We start from the raw sequence: 16,198 nt of genomic DNA on the forward strand, positions 1-16,198 counted from the left end.
TGGCTGGCAATTAGTGTCCTGGTAACCATAGTGATTTATTGAGGAAATCTATTTTACTGTTGCTTTTATTTGTCTTTTATGATACACTATGAGTTTTGTGGCTGGGTTTATTTTTGCCTATGTGTAAGGTCAAATACTACCACTTGGGCTGACCCCCAATAGTCGAAGATTCGATGCTTCGATGGGGCAGACTGATTCGACTGTCAATCTCACAGTCGAAGCTTCGCAGTGAAACGAGGATCATGCCATTTTGCCGATTTGAAACGACTGAAAATGCACATCTAGTGGCTGTTCACGTCACTGGGCATGCGCGTATCGGTGTAAACATGAAGGAGATGGTCTATTCCGTAGTTACAGAAAGAATGCAGTACTACAGACAAACAATCACCCCAGATTTTTTTTGGACCAATAACGAGCTGGGACTGTTGGCGAACTTGGGACTGAATGTAACACGGGAGTTAAAAGCGGCTGCGGCGGTGAAAATCAGACTGGAAGTCATCGCAAAGTAAACGGGAACACGTACAGTACAAGTGTAGCCTATGAGTGTTATTTGCACAGTACAAATATTTTAATTAAAAAAACATGTCAAAAACTGTCAGTAGCACCAATCAGAGAGCTAAACATGATCGTCTGCATCATTGTTTCTAGAGTCCTCTGTTTTTGACCATCTTCACTAAAACGCCCTCTGTCGTTTCAAATCAACAGCATTTCCAAACTTCTCCGTTTTAGGTCTTCGTTTTAGTTTGGACGGGAGGTGCAAACTTAGCGAAAGGTCTTTTTAAAACAAAAACGCATTAGTGTGGATGGGGCCTCAGAAAGGAAGTGAGTGGTTTAAATTCCAGCTGCATTGCATTTAACACCTTTGTGATGCTCAGTAACAGTGAGAGGCCCTTTTGCTCACAGAGAACAACATTAGCGCCTTGTAGCCCTCCACTTAAACTGTTATCAAAAGGGTTATTTCCCTTCTTTTACTCCACATGAAGCCCCCTTGGGTCTTGTAAAAGCAGGGACCATCGATGGTTTTCATATCCTCATAGGGAAGGTCATGGGTTACAGAGTTCCTTTGTGTTTTATGGGCCCAGTGGGACGTGTGCTGTCTGTAGGACTGGTATTACCATACAGAGAGAGGGTTAGGTAGAGTTCAGACGGACCCCACTCTTGCAAATCAAATACATCCCAAATGCACATGCCCTCACCACTCACTATTGACAACACAAGTGGGTTATGCTTCCAGCCATCTGCTTGTTATATTTCCTCCTCAGATGTGTCACATCATCAGCTGGTTCTGCCTCTCATTAATAACAGAAAAGACAGATCACTGACTGACATAATGCACTGACCAGCTGATACAATGTTTGAGGGGTTTGTGTATTTCTATTCCTATTTCATTCAGAGAATGTCATAGTTGCTGACTTGTCTGTGTAAATGGATGCCTAAAAGATGTTACAAAAGGGGCTCTAGTTATAATGCGGTGTTGCAAAGCCAAAGGACTGAAAATGTGGGGCTACTTTAAATATTTATCTGCGTGGGTTTCCCTGTACCAGCGATATCAGCTACTGATAACATTAACCTCATCAAGTTTAACAAATTAAGCTTTATTTGAGGTATATACAGTTTCAGGGTATCACTGACATCCATCAGTTTCCAGATAAAGAAATCATATTTACCTGCAGCTCCTGGACAGAAATATAAGTGTAAATTCTCAGTCTATTGTCCAAAAAATATGGAATTGTCACCCATGCCACCAACTTTGCAATTCATATCTAAATGTGTTTATAATCGGTTGCATGTCCTTGTGGGTACAAAATAACAACTAAATAGGAAAATGTTATTGATAATGCTTATGTCATCCAAGCAGAAGGAGATGCATTATGTTATACAGCAGGACTAGGGTAAGTTAATGTTATTTATGGTGGAGCAGTGGATAAGAAACATGCCTTTGGTGTGAGAGACCTGGGTTCAAAACCACTGTGAGACTCTCTGAGTAAGACACTTAACCCTTAGTTGCTCCAGAGGCGGTGTGAGCTCAATTATAAGTTGCTTTGGATAAAGCGTCAGCTAAAATGAATAAATGTAATAAGTGTGCTTTTCCTATTATGACCAGTCAAATATCTCCATAGCATTTACTGTGTACCTTGTGACTACCCATTCATCTTAATTTAAATGAGTATCCTGTTCAGTAGCTCTGTAGGTATCGGGGGGTCTGTCACAGGTGTTAATGCTCTAGCCAAAGCTGAACAGTGTAAATTAAATATTCATAACACACCACATCAGGATCATCACATGCAGTGTGACAGTGTGGACCAGCGCAAATACACCATTTTAACTATGCTCCCTTCTTCTGCACAATTATGGTTACACTTACTTAAGTTGGGTGGCTGCCGAGTCTTCCTGGAGCAGGTGCAAAGGGGCTCACAAGGGCCTTTGGAAGTAACTGCTTATGAAAGGGAGAATGTTAAGTTTTTATTCCACTCACATTTTTTGATCTGGTCTAAGCATTCAAATTGGCAAGTTTCCCTTCATAAGCCAGCCTCTGTCACACTTACAGTACTCATGCATTCATGTCTAAACATTCAGAATTCACACCGCATATAGAATTATCCACAGTTTACATATCAAGAGCATACATTTTCTATCATTGAATTCTGTGTCAAACTTTCTCTTGCTCATTTTCCCTTTCACCCCTACGATCCCTGGCACAAGCAAAACATTGTCTCTATCCAGCTGACCATTCATAGCAGTTGCCTAGGGCAACACCAATAGGAACAGATGCTGTTTGGCTGGGCTGCCGTATGACCCACTAACCTTTGAACCCATGTTTTTGAAAAGGGGGTGTCAATATTTCTTGTCTAAATGTTTAAGTTCAACACTTTGTGTTTTCTGTTTTATTTGTGGTCTCAGATATAAAGACCTCGTGGTCCCAACTTTGGGAGACAAAAAGAACTGTCACCAGAGGAGAGATGCCGCTCAGTTCTGCAACAGTTCAAACTCCAGGGAGGGGTGTGTGTGTGTGGTGTGTGTGTGTGTGTGTGTGTGTCGTGTGTTGTGTGTGTGTGTGTCTGTGTGTGTCTGTGTCTGTGTGTCTGTGTGTCTGTGTGTCTGTGTCTTGCCTCTTTTTCTGTCTCCATCAGTAACAAAAGATTCGCCAAATTACTTATTCCCGATCCCATGGAATCTTTGGCAACTTGTTCCAGCTGTCCTCACCTCATCATCATTCTCCTCACACATGCACACACAAACACACACACACAACAGCACAGACTCCTCCCCCTCTCTGTGCTGTCTGCCAGACTGCTGTTGTGTCTGAGTGTGTGACCTTACAGGTCGCATCAGCTCCTGCCTCACACATGCACACACACGCTCCTCTACAATGCCCCACAGACACCTCATACAGCCCTGCTATACACACACACACACACACACACTACTCCTACAAGTAGCGTGGTGTTGGAATGAGTGTCCGTCTGTGGTAGTATGTTCCCCCACAGCTCGTGCACCTGTTATAGTGACCTCTGTCGCCAGCCACCCTCTTCCAAATGTCCCTTTAGCCCAGGAAGTGATCAACATGCAAACCCCAAATCCTGCCCACACTCCACACCCACCCATATTATCATACATCATTGCTACTCTACTACTTCTCTCCCATCTCTCAAATAGCAAGTCACTCTCTTCTGAGATTTCAGAAGAAGAGGACAGCCTCTAGTGGGACAGCCTATTCCTGAAGACTGATGATGATGGCAGTGAAGTGTCAGCAATGCTTTTGCATATATTCTTGATCAGATAACTTGTGTCGTTCTGTGTATGATGGGCAGTAGTAAAGTGTTTTCTGAGATACTGGCAGGCAGACCAGCTCAACGACCGCTGCTACCAGCTTCATAAAAAGATCATCACTGTCAGAAAGGTAATGTCCTAAATAACAAACCAGCAACCCATGATGTTCTTTTAGGGTTTGTATGTCTTTCTTTCACTGACACCTCTGGCGTCTCTGTCTTCCTCCCCTCCATCCTTCTCTTCATCCTCCTCTTCCTCTTGTCTCAGTGGTGCGTGGCTGGCTGGCCAGACAGCGTGTTCAGCGCAGGCTGTCATTACAGCAGAAAGAGGAGTGCTGTGTGCAGCGTTTCCTGCAGGGGGCGGAGGACATGGGTCTGCGAACCTATGACCAGTTGGTCATCCAAATGCATCTGACATCGCAAGAGAGAGTGACCGCCTGCGCTGCCATGGTGCAGCCTTGTCAACACCCTCAGCAACAGCCCGCCACTTGGTGAAAGGCCTGAGCCAGTGGGCAAAGAGGAGGATCAGCCCACCAGGAGGAAATTAGCAAACACCTTCACAACTCTGTCACCTTCATTCAGATTTGAAGACAAAAATGCATGAATATTTAAACAATGTTTTGGTATGTTGTTGTTTGTTGTTGTTTTACTTTATTTATACCCGTAGGTAAATTTGTTTTACAGTGCAATGACATTCTATGGCATCCAGTAAAAAACAACACACAACACAGAACATCACACTACACATAAGGACAGATAAATAAATAAATAAAATAAAAAATCATTATGAAAAATTCATGAGACCCCTAGTATATATCTGAGAAAACACCTCTAATTGTTAAGCATATCAATCGCATTTATTACGAAGCTGCTTTTATGTCTTTTCGTTCTACACCTAGGGACTTTATACCTCCTCGCAGACGGTAATAACTGAAACTCATTTCGCAGAGGGTGAGAGTCATCATTTAAAATTGAAAGGGCCATCCTTTGTAATTGTTTTGGCATATAGTGATGCCACTCCTGGTTTTGACTCGCCTATCAAACGGCCAGACCATTTATTATCTGATCTAGATGATTTTTTGCCTTTAAGGATATATGACCGTACCATACTAAGATGGAAAAAGACAAAACAGATTCTATAAAAGCATGATAGAACAACTTCATTATGTTTTATCAAGATTGAATACAGATATCTCCTTAGGCAGTACAAACGCTGGTGCCCCTTTTTTTCAGAGCCTCACAATTCTCTTCAAATTTTAGTTTCTCATCAATTATGGTCCCAAGATATTTGTATGATTGTACATACTCTATTTTTTGGCCTTTAATTAAGGTAGGATCCTTGGATGAGTGCTTTTCCTAAAATCAATAAGCATATCTTTGGTCTTCAATATATTTAACTGTAAGTAAGATTCATCACACACTTGACAAAATCAATAATTGGACCATGTGAGGTCTCATTCTCTTTAAGTAAACTCAAAATTACTGAGTCATCATATTTTATAATAAATCTATTCTCATACATGCTTTGACACATGTTAGTATATAAAATTTATTTCTAATATTATTACCCACTCTCGTCAAACATTCATTTGATCAAAAAGTTCAAGTGTTTTTTGGATGATAGACTGCACCATGCTACAGATTTCTTCGCACTAATGCAAGAATCAAGACTTTATACTCACCAAAATAGGGCTTTTATTTTTTACTACAATATAATTCATTATACTAAATGTGATGGCATCATAGTGACTGTAGGATTGTTTAGCTGGAAAGTAAACAATCTACAGTTACCGTCATTCACAAGATTTGTATGAAGGAATCATTTCCCTTTCTGTGTGTGTGTATGCATGTTTCTGCATGCCTATGTCTGCACAACATGTGTTTTTTGATTAATGATGTTATTGTATCTCTTTGCACTGTAGGCTTTTAACTGTAAGTTCTTGATGGATAGTGAGATAATCAGTCCGCATTATCAAATCCTATTAGTATTGTGTTGTGTGCATGTTGCTATGGAACGCTATCCTTATCTCACCTCACCTCATTCTAGTATGACATATCATGCCTGGAAAAAATGAAAAACCCTGGAGGACTGAGTTAGAAGGGTAAAAAAGGTTATAAGAAGCTCTTTAGAGGGTGTGCTAAATTAACGACCTTCATTTGAAAAGCCACTTTTGGAATCTTTGAAAAACGCTAGCCTTGTTTATATTAATGCCTGAAATGTGACCGATGCATTTCAACACTAATAAACCTATAAATGTGTACCTGTGATATATATGATGCTTACTACGGTATGCTGCATAATAAATGCATTTCTTATTTCAAAAGCCTTTTCTCTCTATAGAGGAAGCAATATCATTTGTCATGATTGTTGCCATTGTTACATAATGCAGATTTCATTTCAGTTTGACAGTGATTGATTATGAATATGCTTGTGTCTTGAGGCTTTTTGACAAAGTGATGTCAAGGTGTTTGCTTCAAAACATAATCTTGTAAATGTAAAGCTTTAAAGTGCCTTAAAAAAGTGTAAAGTAAATAGAGTGGACAATTACTAACTGTAGTATATCATTTTACTGAGTAATGGCCACAGTTGAAATACAAAAAGGAACCGCACTGTACTGATACACACTTTTTGATATACAATTATTAAATTGAGTTTTAACATTAGGGTTAGCCATACATCCTGAAAAATGAGAAGAAAGACACATGAGTGTACATACACACATGATTTCTGTATCCTTTATGTGTCCTTGACGGGAGGCTTTGAACAGGAGAGGGGTATCAGTAGGCGGTCTGGTAGAGGAGTCATAGTCGGAGTATTGTAGAGGGGATTAATAGGCACATACACACTTTTGCACACATACACACAAACACACTCCCATGCAAACATTCACCCAAACTCACCTAATTTCTCTCCAGGTTTTTAAAATGCCTTCCCCCATCAACTTCACATGCTCGGCCACCCCCGCCTGCAGTCATGGAACCAACAGATGGCTCACGCAGATTAGCAAAGGAAATATCAAACTGCATGTTATCAAATTACTGCAAGGAGATTAGATTTAAAGCATAATCTCTTTGGTCTTTATCCTCCAATTGGCCTCCTTGGCTCCTATTTGTGGCATGACAGTTGAAGCAGGCATACATTGACTTTGAGTATACTGATGATCTAAATTATATAATTAACTCAATCTGCATCAGAAGATTATTGGTTGGGAAAATGTTTTGCCTTTAACTAAAGCTTTTATACTTTTTACTTTTTGTGAAAAGCATGAATCAAGCACAAGCGATGATGTTTGTGAACAATACAAACTGTCAAACATTTTTCTTTTCATTTCTTTCATTTAAATATGAATTCTGTTATTCTTCTGATTTGTAGGGTTGTAGAGAAAAGTGGGAAAATCTATGAGGGTCCTCTCAGCGGGGGCAACAGAGTGATTCGCCACTTTCGGTCTAGCTCAGTACCATCCCCATCGCCATAGAGAACATGGTCCATTCTTCTGCCATCAAACCAGTCGTGCAACAGGTAGCACATACCAACGAGGATGGGGCAGGCGGGGGAGGTCTTTCCTCTCCTCGGAAGCAACCTCCTCCCAAACCAAAGAGGGACCCCAACACTCGTCTGAGTGCATCTTATGAAGCTGTTAGCGCTGGGTTGATGATGGCAGCGAAAGAGAGCCTACTCCAGAGGGGTATGGGTCGCCAGATGGAAGCCCTCCTAAATTCCAGCTGTCCCCCACAGACCCTGCAGGTATATGACCTCTACTGTTCTTTAGATGATACAACAGATGGTGTTTTTCTGCGTCACTGTTGTTACTGTACCTTGACTTTCTCTATTTTTAATTGCTTCTTTTATAATTCCCTCAGCCTTGTCCAAGCCCCGTCCTCACAGTGATGACTACACAACCATGAGGAAGGTTCCGCCTCCAAAACCTAAGCGCAGTCCCAACACTAAGCTGACAGGCTCATATGAGGAGATCAACGCTGTAGCTCCCCACATCCACCAGCTGCGTCCTGCTGATGTAAAGTTGGCCTTGCTGTCCCGTGCTGGTGGATTTGGAGGGTTGGTGGTTTGATGCAGAGAGCTGCCTCTGTAGATGCCCCACAAGGGGTAGGACTGAGCCTGTACCAGAGCAAAGACGAAGAGGACGTGTACATAGAGATGTTGGGCTCCCAGCCACGGGCTCGCAGCCTCCAGGAGCCCCCTGATAGCCCAGAGCAGGCTGACTACGAGGCCGTCTATGAGGAGATGAAGTACTTCCCTCCCGAAGACGGTGGAACTCCTGCAGCTGTGGTTAGCAAGCAGCCAAACGAGAGGGTCTAGGTTTGGGCCTGGTGGGATTAGGGGCATCTCCTCCTCAGAGCGGGGAGAGCACACGGATGTCAGCTGGGGTGACCGCTGCCATGGACATCACTCTCTACAGAGCAGCGGAACTCCCAAAACTCAGCACGGCAAAGATGGCAGCTGTGACATACCTGCTCCCTTCCCCAACTTGCTTCCCCACCGTCCACCTCTCCTTGTGTTTCCCCCGTCACCCGTCACCTGCTCTCCTGCTTCAGACGAGTCACCCTCACCCCACTAGAGGTAAAAAAGCTGCCTGTGTTTGAGACAAACCTCAACTATGCTACTGGCCCAGACAGCCCGCTGTCCCCGCAGTATGCCCGCCAGAGGGCTGACTCCTCCCCTAGCCTCACTGTCCTCATGCCAGAGAAGAAGTCTCACCTCCACTTACCCCTCCACCTCCGCCTCCCCCCCAGTGCCCCACCTCCCCCTACAGACCTCCTTCACACTTCCCCTTCCCGCCTGAGGCCGGCCTCCTGGCTCTGACGCGAGCAGCATCTGTCACAGGGAGCTCAGACTCCCCCAAAACCTCATCCTTCAAAGGGCAAGTGGGGAACCACTTGGGAAGCCACCTCCCTACTCCCCAGTGAAGATGTCTCGTGCTGAGCCTCGGAGAGCGCACTCATGCTCCTCCTCTCCCCTGCTGTTCAACCCAGCAAATGGTAGACCCTAACCAGCCCACTGGATGAGCTCAACACTCTGTTCAGCTCTGGACGCAGTCTGCTCAGGAAGTCCACATCTGGCCGCAAGATGAGAGATGGAGGTCTGTCAGTAATGCACACATTCCTACACTAACACAGAGCTACACGCATCTAAAACACTAGCTGAGGAACATCACTGCACAGAACACTGAACAGCGGATAAAATAACCATTTCTCCTTCTGTCTTAACTTTTCCTCCAATCATTGATATTAATTCCATCTACATTCATGGGTGAATGGTGCATTTGAAATTGGTATAACTTGGGCCAGACTAGGCCAAACCACCAATATGTGAACCTGCTGGTGTGTGGGTATATGTGTGTGTTTGTGTGTGTGTGTGTGTGCGTGCGTGTGCGTGTGCGTGTGCGTGAGGGAGCATGCGGCCACATTGTGCAGGAGTGCAGTGTCCATTATGTGTTCTATCAACTGTGATGAGTTCATGATCAAAGTCTCCTGCTCTGTGCCATGTGATTATTGCGTACGGATGATTACCTTCTGTACTGCAGGAGTAGTGTAGGGTAGTAGGTAAGTAATAACCCCCTGTTTTGTGTGCGGGTGTGGGGTGCGTATGGGTTTACACACATACACACATTGAGTGGTAGGGAGGTGGGATGTACCAGAAACCAACAGCTACTCATAAATCCCCCTTCTCTACATTTAGAAACCTTACTTGATTCAGGTGTAACCAGCCACCCTATATGGCCAACGTGAGACAGCCCATTTGTTACAGTTTCTAGTGCAGTGTCCTTTGGCTCTGGGACCTAATGAGCTAGCTGTATAGCCCACTTAACATCCCACTGCACTGTAAGTATGATCTAGTAGTGATGGCTCAGTGCACTACCTGCAGAGACCAACAGGCCTGTGACACTGATGCAAAGGTTGACCTTTGCAATACAAGGCCAAATGTATTTGTCACACATAGTCAATGAAACAAGGGGTCCTTAGGTCAGAGTTTTCAAACCCAAAGAGATTACTATGTGGTGCTTTTGTGAAAGTGAATTTCCCATGATACTGCAGCGTGTGAAAGCACAGGCATATGAGGAAAGTAGAAGTTGCGTTGTCCACTGTGTTTTTATCCGAGTCTCTGCTTCCCTGTGTTAGTCGTGGCTGGGTTAATAATACATGAGCAGTAGAATGATGAGGATGGGTATCAAATATTTATCAGCTCACTCTTGTTCTACTGAAGACATTGTGACTGCACAGCAGCAGCAAACAGGACATCCCGAACAGTTAGTTAGAAAAATTACAATCAAGAAAAATTGATTGTGTTCTTATAACTGCAACAAGTTCAAGGGGCAGGAAGCTGAACTCCTTATAAGAGACGGTATGACAGCAAGAGCACCGTCTGACGCATATGCTCATGGGACGTCTGCCACTTGAGTCTGCATAACCACCTGGACCTGTGCAGGAAAAGCACTGGCGTCATGGAAACTGTGTGGGACAGGGGAACCTGGCACTGGGGTTCACAACCTTGCTGTTATTTGAGTGGGCAAAGCAAGGCAGCCCTCTTAGATCAGAGCGCAGAGGGATGCCAAAGGGCTTAACAGGATGGCCTACTTCCGTTCCCTCTCGGCTGTAAATGACAGAGTCTAACACCTGACACTGTGGGAGTGGTCAGGGGTGACAGTTGCCATCTCTGACATCTCTGTGAAGAGCAGCTGCCTCTCACTCCACCTCCTCCTCTCCCCTTCCTCATCCTCAGGGAATGAGAAAACCACAGCAATGCCAGGGGAAGAGGGCAAATGGTCTTGGCAGGCTTCAGGAAATCACTGTCAAAAAACACCTTATGCTTAACAGCCACATACAAAAAGTGGCTACAAAAGTCCAATTCTCCTTCATGATAGTCTTTGTACAAATCCAAGTACTCACTGTGAGTCATCTCTTCACAAGCATGCAACCCTCACATGGCCTCCCTCCCTCTACTAGCCCTTTGTCCTCAGAATCACACACTACCTCATGGGACCTATAGTAGACTTTGCAAAGTTTATATTTAGGCATCTTGTGACCACGGGGGGGCCAGGAGGCACTCATTCTAAGGTGGGACAGCAGCTGATGAATTCCCATTCACACTCCCATAACATATGTGCATGCAGTCACTTACTCATTAAGTGTGTGAGAGCATGTGAGCCCTGAGAGCAGCAGCAGAGGAGGGTCATGTGCAAGGAGGTGGAAGTGACTAAGTAAATATTAGCAGAATTAGAAAACTTGCAATATTACAGCAATCCCCTGCGCTGTTTTAGAGTCTGTACCCTACAAATCCTTGATATATACGCATGATGGAATCTAAATATTTACTGTAATTAATGTCTCCTGTATATAACATGCTCTGACACTTTTGACTATATTTTTCCCAGGATTCAATTCTAATATCAATCTGCAGGGAGGGAAGATTGTGGCTCTGCCCACCCACCATCTCTGCAGCTACAGGACAAGAACGCCAACAACCACTCTTCTCATTCACCAAGCCCGGCCCCCGTAGAGAATGGCAACCCAGATTTCTAATGGTAAACATCCGAGTATTATACTTTCCATGGCTCACAGGTGGATCAATGCTGAGGGTGAAACAGATAATACACACTAGAGCAAAAAACAGGTGTTTAATTATTAATTAATTATTAATACTTTTGAATGTATTTACAAAGAAATGTGAGTGCCTGAGTGTACATCTAGATGAGTAGAGTGTAGAACTAAATGATGGATATCAGACCTCTTATACCTGAAAGATACTAAAAGGCCATGTGATTCTAAATAAAGAAGACGATTAATTTCTAGAAAGTCCTACAGAAAGCCCTACAAAGAGTGTTAACACCACGACTCAACAGCTTAGTCTGGCTTCCCAGATTACTTTTCACTCTACTCTCTTTTTACCTTTACTCAGTCACAAAAAGTGTCACATAATCACCTATATTAATATTGGTGATGCCTGAAATAAAAGCATGTACAGGCACTGAATAAAGTGAGGAGAAAATGGAGACCACAGGTACAAAAGGGGATAATGTTTTTCAGCTGCAGCCAGAGTGTTACAATATTTCTTAACATGCTCATAGAGATCTCGGGGTGTGTCGTTAACATTTCATTCTGCGTGAGAAAAGCTTTTTCAACCCCTCTGCCAAGTGCTTGTGTTGAAGGGCGAGGTGCCCTTCAGTCAGTACCTGTCGTGTGGGGGAGGAACTCCATTCAGATGTTTGTGCTTTGTAACGTGCTTTAATATGTGTGTTTTAGGGACGCTGGAGGACGAGAGTCACAGCAAGTCAATTCCTCCAGCTCCACCTCTCACACAGACACATGGACAGAAGTCATACTCAGGTAAAACAACAAAGAGACAGGCTCCTAAAAGCAAATGCAGTGATTGCAGCACAATAAATGTGAATTTTGTGAGTGGAAATATCATTAATATTATAAAATGTTTTTATTCTGATGGCAACATGTGCTAGCCAGCTCGTTTAAAACCTGTGATTGCACACATACACATGCTCACATACACCCACATTAAAACTACGCACAAGGACAGCACACCACATCAGGCATGTATTTCCTGATGACCATATGAGCTTTCTCTGCTTTGTGTAAGGATTGAATTTAATGTCCTGCAGTGCACGCACTCACACACAGCCTCTGAATATAATGATAAAACATCTGATGACCAAGTGGAAACCATGTTGAGTGAAAAAACTTTTGATAACTGAGACACATATATTTAGAAAAGCCTAATTATTATAGATAAGATGTAAAGATATAGGGGCTTACCAGTGTGATTACACTCACATGCCAAGAACTTCAACAACATAGAGACACAAAGCTCTCATGTTGATTATCCTGTGCTACACCTTCACTCAGGCAAAAAAAAAGACAATAGATTTTGTCTTTTATCAACAAAAAGACCACCCCCGATTCTTTATATATGCTTTCTTTGTGTTAATCAATCATTGAACTGAAAAAGACCACCCTGCTCTGTGGTAATAGAAGGATTTAGTTTTTCAAGTATATTTCTAGTTTTTTGTGTTTTGTGAGAGAAATCTCAGCTCATAAATTTACATGGATGTATTACCAAGCTGCGAGCTGCAGATGAAATCATTATTTTATACTTACAACTAGGGCTGCAACTAATGACTATTTTCGTACTGTTAATTATTTATCGATTAGTCGACTAGTTACGATTATGTTTTTCAACCCCTAATCCTAATTAAAACATTTAACTAATAAATATCTTTCAAGTGAATTACTGATCTCCAACACACAGCCTAACTAGCAACATACCATAAGTGAACGAGGTTTGCTATTCAGAATGAACACCAGTATCAATGCCAGGGGGAAACCGGGGAAGATGACAAGACAGCGTAGGCCACTCCTATAATTCACTGATTTATGCAAACTTTAAAACTTGTAACTGTTTAACAAAGATTTTTGCTTTGAAAGTATATAAAATAAAAGCAAATTAAAAGCAAGTACTACAACCACAACTTTATACTAACAATGTAATGTGCATTTAGAACAATAATGCAACAGTCCCCTTTCAATACTATCACTACGTCATTTATTTATTATTTTTTCAAAAGCTTATAAGTTTTATAAGTGGAGAATGTTCTGTAGGCTGCATCACGAGCCAGATGTTCCTTGATATACTTTAAACAATTATCATTACTAAAACTTTTTAAAGCTGGGTCTCCAACGGCCAGCGTTGTGTTGGACAGATTTGTGCTGTGGTGTTCATGAGGTAGAGGGGGGGAGAGAAAGAGACGAGCTTAAATAAGCCTAGTAAAAAAACAACAACAAAAATCAGTATGTGGTGGTCAGTGGATATTGTGGCGGGCCGCCACAAAAAATGAACATATAGGAAACACTGCCTTTCTCTGATGTTGCTGCTCTGTTGTGCTGCTGCAGTGGTCTGAGTGATGGGACCAGGCGCTCTGTGGGCCTGACTGGCCGGCCGGCTGGCACCGCTATCCTTACAGGCGCTTGTGTAGCTTCTCAACCCCGAAAAACGTTGAGCACATTTTCAATTCGCCACAACTTTGGTAAAACTGCCTTATTCAAAATCTACACAGTTGATTTCTCGCTCCAAACTGCTCAAAAGTGTACTTAGTGATAAATAGCGTACAAAACTTGTTGTTTGCTCTTTCTCCGTTACTTTCGCTTATCACAGGAATGCTTCTTCTTCGTGAGTGGTCTTACAGTCAAGCAGTCATGGCAGACAGTGGAAGCGATAGGCCCTCAGCAACTTCCTGTAGTGCATTGCAGTTAGAATAAAAAAAACAGAATGGTTCTTATATAAAGATTGCATCTCTCCCTTAAACGGCATCTATGTAACGATGTGTCGACAATGAAATTTCACATCGACAAATTTTTATAGTCGACATCGTTGATTACGTCGACTAATATTGAGCCTACTTACAACATTGTGAGATAAAATAAACAACAGTACAAGTCATTGACAGCAACTGTGCTTGAGATTGACGTAAAGCAAGCAAAGCAACAAAAGCTTGTCTGACTGTCTGTTACACCTTCTAAATTAGCTGCAAATGTGCTTGTTAAACATGAAAAATGTGGAGAAAAAAACTTCAGTTAACATCATCGCTGCTGAGTGTGGCCAGGAACCAAACACAGCCAGAATCTGTGTACATCACATAAACATACACATAGATACTTAAATGCACACACTGTTCTACTCTCCTGCTGTTACCAAGATCATATCTACAGGTTGAGTGAGCAGTGAACCCACAAACTCTAACAGGAAATTATATTATTTAAGACATCTGCTGTCAAACAGTAATTGATCTAGAGACTCGCCCACAGCGTCCACACGTAAATGCTCTTTCAGTATTTTGTGTCACAGTATCGTGTACTCCAGGAAGCAGCTGTTTTGTCCTGTCTCATAGGAGAGTTTCATCACAGGGAAAATGAAGTTAGATCACAGACTGCATCCGTCAGTGATTGAGTGTCACTGTCAGTGGTGCGTGAAGCACACCAATGAGCAAAGTAGTAGTGCCCACTTTCAGAGTCGCTAAGGACACGCCATTCATAAAACACTGCCACTAGAGATGTGAAGGCACACGGTGTACCCACTTTACAATCCTCATGTGACTAAATGTTGGGGGTGAAGTCACTGTTCGCATCTTTTTGAAGTTTAGTTTCTAAGGTTTTTCTCAGAATATGTGAACTATTGGGCTGTTCTCTTATACCCAAATACTATCTCTCTCTCCCTTCTATTCCAAGAGCTTGGCTGTTATTCTTACTCCCTCCTTTATCTTCCAGAGGGGCCATCTCAACTTTTCTCCATTCGGTGCGGGGGGCCCTCTAAAACTGCGAGGGGGGGCAGGGGGGCTCACTGGAAGCCCTGTTCACGTGTAGGGATGTGGTGAGTGTATGTCATTCCCGCTGCTATTCACCCTTAATAGCAGTGTTTTCATAGAATCAGTGTGGGATCATGCCAGTAATGATCCTTATTTCATAAAAGTAAGTAATAAAATAATTTTGTTTAAAGTAATACTACAGCCAAGTCTATTTTTAGGAGTATGAATGACTTGCCTCCTGTAGACTTTAAAGGTGGCTTAAAGATTTTTAGTTTGCTCTTTCATGGAGAATGGAGGCAGAGGTCTTGAATTCATTGCAGTTACAATGGATTCCTATAATATTCAGTATTTGTGGCAGAAAAAGAAGTTTGATCAAAATTTCTGGTAGTTTTAATGCAAACATTCAAATCCTCAGAGTAAAAATCTTGAAAACCACGCTTACCTACATCATTAGCTTTACCTGCTCCCTTGGTTTACTGTGCTCTTTGTTGTTTAAACACTGGTCTGGAATCAGATTAGCTAACTAAAAAGTCTGATCCTAGAATCAGTGACCACCCCACCCCCCCTTTTTTATCTTGTTTCTAAAAGGAAACTGCAGCTCTTGGTTCAGCTAGAGTCACGGCATCTAATATCTGCACATATTGTTTGTTATAGATGATTTATAAGATGCTAAATTTAGAAAATCTGTATGGTCAGTTTAACCATCTGCAGTGTGTGGGTTCTTGAAAGAGAGAAAGCATATGGATATGCTGGCTGACGTGATCAGTTACAATAACATCATGTAACTGTAATTGGTACTGAGATGAATATTATAGTTTGTGAATGATTCATCTGGTATTACAAGCGCTTAAGTGTGCTTTCATTTATTTAACTCTAATCTACTATAACGGTGTGAATAACTATTCATTTGAATGGATAAAATGAATACCCCTTAAGTGTAGATCTCTATAAACGTCTGCTAGGATTAAAGGGAGCGCATTCTCACATTAGGTTTTTTTATGAAGATTCTTTCACTTGAGGCAGCAGCGTGACAGTCAGCATCTAGGAGCGGTTTCAAGGTTGCACGTGCTGTAGAAAGAAAATGCAAGAAATTTTTTTTGA

General features: G+C 42.4%; 1 pseudogene; it reads left to right on the forward strand.

Annotated features, from left to right (window-relative positions):
• The first annotated feature begins 4,038 nt into the window (after positions 1-4,038).
• LOC119887693 lies at positions 4,039-11,309 on the forward strand (annotated as a pseudogene).
• The last annotated feature ends 4,889 nt before the right edge of the window (positions 11,310-16,198 follow it).

Source organism: Micropterus salmoides, unplaced genomic scaffold, assembly GCF_014851395.1.
Source record: "Micropterus salmoides isolate LMB-PRFRI ecotype aquatic unplaced genomic scaffold, ASM1485139v1 Ms_hic_scaffold_4267, whole genome shotgun sequence".
In the NCBI taxonomy this organism is placed as follows: domain Eukaryota; kingdom Metazoa; phylum Chordata; class Actinopteri; order Centrarchiformes; family Centrarchidae; genus Micropterus; species Micropterus salmoides.